The sequence below is a fragment of the Neofelis nebulosa genome, chromosome 6 (assembly GCF_028018385.1).
Source record: "Neofelis nebulosa isolate mNeoNeb1 chromosome 6, mNeoNeb1.pri, whole genome shotgun sequence".
In the NCBI taxonomy this organism is placed as follows: Eukaryota; Metazoa; Chordata; class Mammalia; order Carnivora; family Felidae; genus Neofelis; species Neofelis nebulosa.
Genome location: NC_080787.1, coordinates 120900614 through 120908349, shown reverse-complemented (window position 1 = coordinate 120908349; position 7736 = coordinate 120900614).

Below are 7736 nucleotides of genomic sequence, written 5' to 3'. Positions count from 1 at the left end.
ACTGGCAGAGATCACAACCGCTAGCACATGGCAGACAGAGTTGACTTCCCCATCCACCCGGCTTGAACAACAGCCCTCCCACCCCCTTATCACCACACAGCTAAGGGCCCAGTGCACACACGAGGCAAATAAAAAGGCTTTGTGATGATTCTTACCTGAGACACCTGACTACATGGCTGGGGACAAGCCATTTATGCATGTTGACAGATTTTTGTGGCAGCATGGCAACGGGGGGACATCACTGTCAAGATTGGAAAGATGCCTCCAAGCCCTTTGGCTTCTCTACCTGAAGATGAGGGTTGTTTTCTAATCTCTGTCCTGCTAAAGCCCACCGAGGAAAGTCACAAAGCCACGTGGCCTGAGACCCTTACATTCTTCTGGTATCTTCTCAACACTTCCTGAATAGCTTTCTCATACTTTCTCAAAAAATAATCACTGACCCTCCCTGCTAACACTGTCTTCAGAAAGGACTTTCTGGGAGTGCCTGGGGGCTCAGTCGGCTAAGCCTCCAACTCTTGGTTTCAGCTCAGATCATCATCTCACGGTTTGTGAGTTCAAGCCCCACACGGGGTTCTGTGCTGAGAGTGTGGAGCCTGCTTGGGATTCTCTCTCCCTTTCTCTCTCTGTCCCTCCCCTGTTCTCTTTCTCGCTCTCTCTTTCAAAATAAATAAATAAACAAAATTAAAAAAAGATATATATATGTATGTATATATATATGTATGTATATACATAAAAAAAGATATATATATGTATGTATATATATATATATAAAGAAAGAAAGGGCTTTCTTTTCTTCACTGCCCCACCATTGCAGTTCTTTCTGCTGTACCAACACCCCACCCCAAACATGTCTCATCTCATTTAACTGTGAGCACCTGAAGCAGACAGTGACTTCATGCCTGCACGTGCACTGCTTCACCTTGCTCCGCTGGCACAGTGACTGGCATGACGATGGAGCTCAGAGATGTTTGTTGGGTGGACGGTAAGACATTTGGCCACATTCAAGAGGGAAAAGGAGACAAGTGTGCTGGATGTACTTCCTTGGTTTCCACGGGGATAACAGGATTGGGAAGGCACAATCATGTGAATGGTTATAATGCTGACATGATTCTCCAGGAAAGGAGCTGGAAGATGGAGAGCTCACTTTACAAAAATCTTAGTTATCATTATATCAGGTGTAGATCAGAGTAAGAGTCCAACTGTATACCCTTTATATATATGCATATGTATACATGTATTTACAAATATGTATATGTATATGTATACATATCATCCTGTATATGTAATATCCAGATATAAATATCTACATGAAATGTACTTTGTATGCCGCTAAGAAGCTTAATTATCTATGTCAAAAATCCAGCTATTGCTGGCATATACAGTTATAGTCATTGACATATCATGGTTTTATTTTATGAAACACTTCATCATAAATTAGTCCTTTCCATATTGAGGGAAGATTTCCAGAACAAAAAGTTCTCACAGTAGAGATGTTGGTGAGTCACCCCGTTTTGGTGACTCATGCTAGTTTGGTTTTATAACCTTTTTAGTAATATGATAATAGTAATGCTTAATCTGCATGTGCCTCTTCAGACCTCTGAAGTGTGGAGCAGCAGATAGGAGCCTTAGAATTTTAATTCCAGCTGTGCTCCTCTTGAGGTTTGTGCCTTTGGGCAAGCTCTAAACTTTAATCTTTCTGTATAAAGTATCTAACTTAAATAGCTATTTAGAGGATTAAAGGAGGTAATCAACCAAAGAAACTAACTCATCATGTTCTCAGAAATGCTTGATATGTTTTTATCTTTCTGTCTCTCTTCCCAGTGATGGTGAAAGTGTCAGGCAATAGGCACAAGAGGGATTAACATTCAACTTAAACCATAGATTTATATATTTTAGCCTATATCTATTGATTAGCAGAGTGAAGTTAAGTTGCCCACCTAGGTTTTATGTGTTCAGGACAAGACTTGAATTCACGTTCATCGTCAAGGGTTTGAAGTGCTGTCTACTTGGACATCCAACCTTCCCTGTGAGTCGAGGGGAGGAAAGGATAAAAGCTAGAAGCACCGAATTGCATATTGTGGGAAATGACTTCTGGCGACATCTCTGTAGGGTCGGACGTTTTGTGCAGATGATAAAAGGGAGGCACAGAGAAGTTGAATAAACCTGTCCTGGGTTATAGCAAAGCTAAAAAACGTGAGTGGACAAAATTGGAAAAGTGGTATTTTATATCCCAGAAGTCTCTTGTTCCCTCTTACTGTTGTGCCTTGTTTGACTTCCTATGGTTTGTATGCTGTAGTGATTTGCAACAATAAAGGGAAGACATATTGAAGGCCTAATCGTGCCAGGCTCCGAATATTTCAATCCAACCAACATTTACTGAGTCCAAACTGCAAACGGCAATTCTAAATGTTTCCTTCCACTCCACTCAATCCTTCCCTTACTCTTCTTGCTGATGACTGAAAATCTACCACTGAAATGAAATCTTTGGATTAATTGTTTGTTCCTTGTTAAAATGCAGGGTTGTTTTTTTTTCCTATACTATCAGGTTTTTTTCCAACAACTAGTAATTTGCCTTAAAGTGAAGTAGTTTTGACAGATCCTTGCTGCATGTTTATAATGACAAGGAAGGAATGTCACAGGACAGTAAAAAAATAAAAAAGAAGGTTATGTGGATACATCGTACAGGTCACAGGACACCCTGACTTGATTCTCTGCTCAACGAGGCTCATTTAGTCCCTTAAAACCATTCAGGAAAAGATGTGGTACATGTACATGGTAGAACATTGGGCAGTTGTTAAAGTCATGTTTTTCAAGAAAATTTAACATCATTACTTAAAAATAGGAACAAAAATTGTATTTATTTCATGACCCTGATTTTGTAATGCATGGGCATATGCGTGCATATGTGTGAGTTTATGCACGTGAGTGTGTGTGAATGCATGTGTGAGAGAGAAAGAGACAGCATTTTGGTCAAGGCTGTGTGTGTGTGTGTGTGTGTGTGTGTGTGTGTGTGTATGTGTGTGTGTGTGTGTATGCACGCACACACGTGTGTATGTGTGTTTGGTGTGTGTGTGTGTGTGAGAAAGAGAGACAGAGAGAGAGAGAGACAGAGACAGAGATAGAGATAGAGATAGAGATAGAGACAGAGACAGAGATAGAGAGACAGAGACAGTAGTTTGGCTGAGTCAGAGGCAAGATGATGTGTGAGTGTGATTTGTGGCGTTCAACCTACGCCCTGCAGAGGTCCTTCGTGAGCTCAGGGCAAACCAGGATTCTGCCTGTCATAAAATCTTCCAGGAGCTGTTGCCACAGTCTCCTTTTATTTCTTCATGAAATAGAAACAGAAGCACTTCAAAGTGTACAGAAGGGTGAAAATGCAAGGGCCCTGAGATCATCTACTTCTGTCCATATCAAAGAAGTAAACTCAACATTTCTTGTGGTTCCAGAAATGCTGTATTCTTATGCCAACCTGTAACCCACCCCCACCATTTTTGTAGATATATGGAATTATACTGTTCTGCATCAGTTCACCTTCTACCTCAGGTATTATAATCAACTTTCCATATCAGTATTTATTTGATTTTTTAAAAAGTATGCAATGCTCTCTTGGGGCCAAGCCCACCTCCAAGCACTTTGCAAACACTGCGTTTAATCCTCACAACAACCTATGAGATGGCTATTGTTCTTGCGTTCACCTTGCAGATAAGCAAAGTGAGTCATACAGAGATTACGGTATCTTGCTATAGAAAACCCCAGCTGTAAGTGGTGGGGCCAGAACTCAAACTCAGGGGTGGTTCTCAAGTCTGCACTAAGGCTCTGAAAGCTATTCCTAATCACCAAGCTGCTGCTTGGCATGCATAGTATATATGAATCTTGGTATATATACAGATGTCATCCTTCTTAACAATTGAGTGATATTTCATTGTATGAATGACCACACTCTATAAATCTAACCTCCTGTTTATAAGTTGGTAGGCTGTTTGCAGATTTTCATTATTATAAAAATTGTTACAAAAATCATTTATCATCTATCTCTTTGTAAATGTGCAACATAGCCTCAGGATAACTGCTTAGCAGTGACGTTGCAAGATCAAAAGGCAAATCCTTTAAATATTTGATCAATAATGCCAAATTATTTCACAAAATATTTGCACCAATGTTTCTCTTGTTAGCGGTTTATGACAGGAGCGCCTGGGTGACTCAGTTGAGAATCTAACTCTTGATTTCGGCTCAGGTCATGATCCCAGGATTGTGCGATTGAGCCCCATGTTGGGCTCTGCATCTGCTTAGGATTCTCTCTCTCACTCTCTCTCTCTCTCCCCCCCCATCAACCCTTCTGCCCCTCTCCCTAGCTCATGCATGTGTGCGCATGCTCTCTCTCTTTCTCTCTAAAAGAAAAAAAAATCAGTTTATGAGAATGTTTAATTCCCTTACACCCAAATGCTTTTGCTTGCCAATTTATCAACAGGGGAAGGAGGAAGCTGAGATTGGTATCTTGCTATTTGAACTTACATTTTAAAAACTAAAAGCAAGATTGAGCATATTTTTGCATGTTTATCAAATAGTAACATTTTCTAAGAACTGGCTTTTATGCCTTTATCCTTTGCCAATTTGTCTAGTGATTTTTCTTGTTGATTACTGAGTGCTTTTTGTTTTTTAAGGCTATTAGTCCTTGTCTCTCATATGTAGCAAATATATATTTCCCCACACTGGAAGAAGTCAGTGTCAGCTAAGTGAGCATTGTAGAATCAGTAGTCTAGAAACTTTTAGCAACTGGGCATCAATATGAGCAGTAATACATAATGAGGAAGTAAGTCATGGTAGCCTTAGAATATAGAACAGAGCTGAAGACAGAGGCTCTGAATATGTGCAAAAAACGTATCATACCAAATCTTCCCAGAGGGACGATGTCATGAGATGCACCTCAGGGAGAAACTGAACTTCCAACTAATCAAGTGCATCGAAGGAGGCTCAGTACACTGAATCTAGAAGGATTTCTCATAAGTGTGACACTTGTTCTCAATGTAGCACCGAGCAGTGGTAAGGCACACACTTTCAAGTTAGTCTGCCTGGACCCAAACAAGAATGTTAATATAATTAGCTCTCAGCCAATGATATGGTCTCTCTGTGTCTCAGTTTTTTCACTCATGGTTGGTGGGAGAAGGGTAGTACCTACTCCTAGGTGTGAGGGTGATGTGATATTGTACGTGAACTGCCTAGGTCAAGAGCTTGCACATAGTGAGGGTCCATCTGATGCATAGCCTGTGTGGACACCGAATACCGAGGAGAACTACCCCAAAACATGAACAGCAGATGTCTCGAGCAGGTGACGCTGTGGGAATTCTCTTTTCTTTTTTTAAAATTTGTCTACATTTTCTTTAATGACTGTATACTTTTACCATCTGCATAAAATATTACTTTTAATAACCCATTCCCTCCCAGTAGACCTTGTTTGTAAATCTCAGCCAACTAGGATTCCTCTCGCGTTCCTCAGATCGATCAATCATAGCTAGCTAGCTAGTTATCCAGCCATGACCTTTTTCCTCAAAGAGTTTAAAACAGCATACAGAAAATATTTAGAGAAAATTAGGAATTACAAATACTAAAGTAAAAACAGGTCCAGGGGATGAAACGAGAGAACACCATGTGAAAACACATGTAAGCATGTCCTAAGATCCAACAGAGCTGTTACATTTTGAGAACAACTTTGGCTCTGAGCTTCCAAGAAGACAAAAGAAAAAAAGAAATGAAGATCTCATTTTCAACAAGAGCAAGGAACAAGAAAAGGTGCCCCAGGGAGAAGAGCTTTCCCTATCTGAGCAGGCAGTAGGAGATAAAGCCAGCAGCACTTTCAGCAATGGTGTTTCCTACCAGTGGTTCTGGAAATGTCTATCAGTGAAAAGCAAGGTAATAATAAAACCCAAGTAAGACAAATTGTGGGTCAGGAAAATAACACGGCCCAAGCACATGGCTTTAGGATGATCAGACATGATTAGAATTAGAATATATAGTGAAATGGAGACATTGCTTGTTCTTCAAAGGATCCCATTTATTGCAGGAAATTCAGAAACACTTTACTCTCAAAAATTGGGATTGAATGTTGGTTTAATTTATGGCTTCCAATTACTTTGCATATTTAGAAAACACTTCAAATTGATGAGGTGCTATCCTCATCAGAATGTTTGATGTTAAAATTTAGTTATTTCTCTGATTTCCCTACATTGTGTGTTTTCAATCTGAAATTTAAAATAATCCCCACGTTTACTTAGATATGTTAAAAAGGGAGCTAACACAAAGTCACCTCTTTTTACATTTGGATAGAACCAAATAATCATAAATTACAACCACTTCAATAATTCATCTTAAAAACGAGCATTACAATATTTCGAAGAAAAATCTAATCTTCTCTAAAAAGTGGGAGCAAGCAGGGTTGATTTTTTTTCGAGAGTGCTTTTGTTTCTTTATCTTGTTGATATAAATCTAGGAAAAACTACAACTTTTTAAAATGTCACAAATTTGAGGTAGACACAGATTTATCTTTTTATCTCTGGTAAGATAGATAGACGATAGATACAGATGATAGATAGATAGACAGACAGACAGATAGAGAACACAGATTGCTTTTGCATCTATTTTATTACTTGCCCCCCTTTCATGACCTCAAATAATGGAGCCTTTTAACATCTTGCATGTTTTAACATATTTGCTTTTGACATGGAATCTACCGTCAAAATGCTCTAGCATGTGCAAGGTCATATATGACCTTATGCTGATAGCTTATTTAATTTTGCTTTTATCACATGAGAACAAAACTAATTTAATATGTGGTATTAAATTCTGAATACTAAGAAAAATTCTTTCTATAGTAATAACAATTCTTTTTACCTAAAGCCTTGCCAGTTAGTCTAATTGCCCTCTGGGAACAGCTGAAAGTCCGCTTCAGGGTAAATTGTGTTGCAATGAGGTTTTTCTGCCTCTCTAATAACTAACCTACCTTAGAGGAGGAAGACCCAAATGAAGACACACAATCGACTGTAGTCGGTTGCCTAGTCTACTACATTTTTATTCAACAGAATAACTGATGTGACTCAAAATAACTTCTAAAAACCGAGGTTTTAAGCTTTCATGACATTTGAAGCGTATTTTAAAAGCCAACTAAATACCATTAAATCGTCAATATAAGCAACTCTTACAGTGTTTTTTCTAAAAGCAGGTCCAGCACAGGAAGATGAAGAGGAAATGAAGGCCTCTATAAGTAGAAAAAAAACTTATTTCGAAAATGAGGGAGATTGAGTCATGATGAAAACAAACCATCGCTGCTGGAAAGATACTGAGCTAGACTAAAAAGTGCTCAAATAGATGCAATAAAAATATTAATCCAAGGATTCCTAAACTAAGTGAGTGGAAGGGTCTTATGTAATAAATGTCTGCCACATTATGAGAAGTATGTATTATTGACTGCGAACAGTTAGTGGGTGCTTAACCATAGACAGGCAAGAACCATATTATTGAGTTCTTACAGGAACTGTCAGAGGTAGGTGTTATTATTATTCACGTTTTACAGATGAAGGCACAGACACACAGAGAGGTCAAGCAAATCTCCCAAAGTCATGAGGCTATTAAGTGGTATACAGCCAGGGTTTGAACCTGTGATTAGGCATCATAGTCAAATACCTTAATCACCATATAGGCTAAACTGGCTCATATCTACATTCATTAGTGGTCTTTGCTGATTA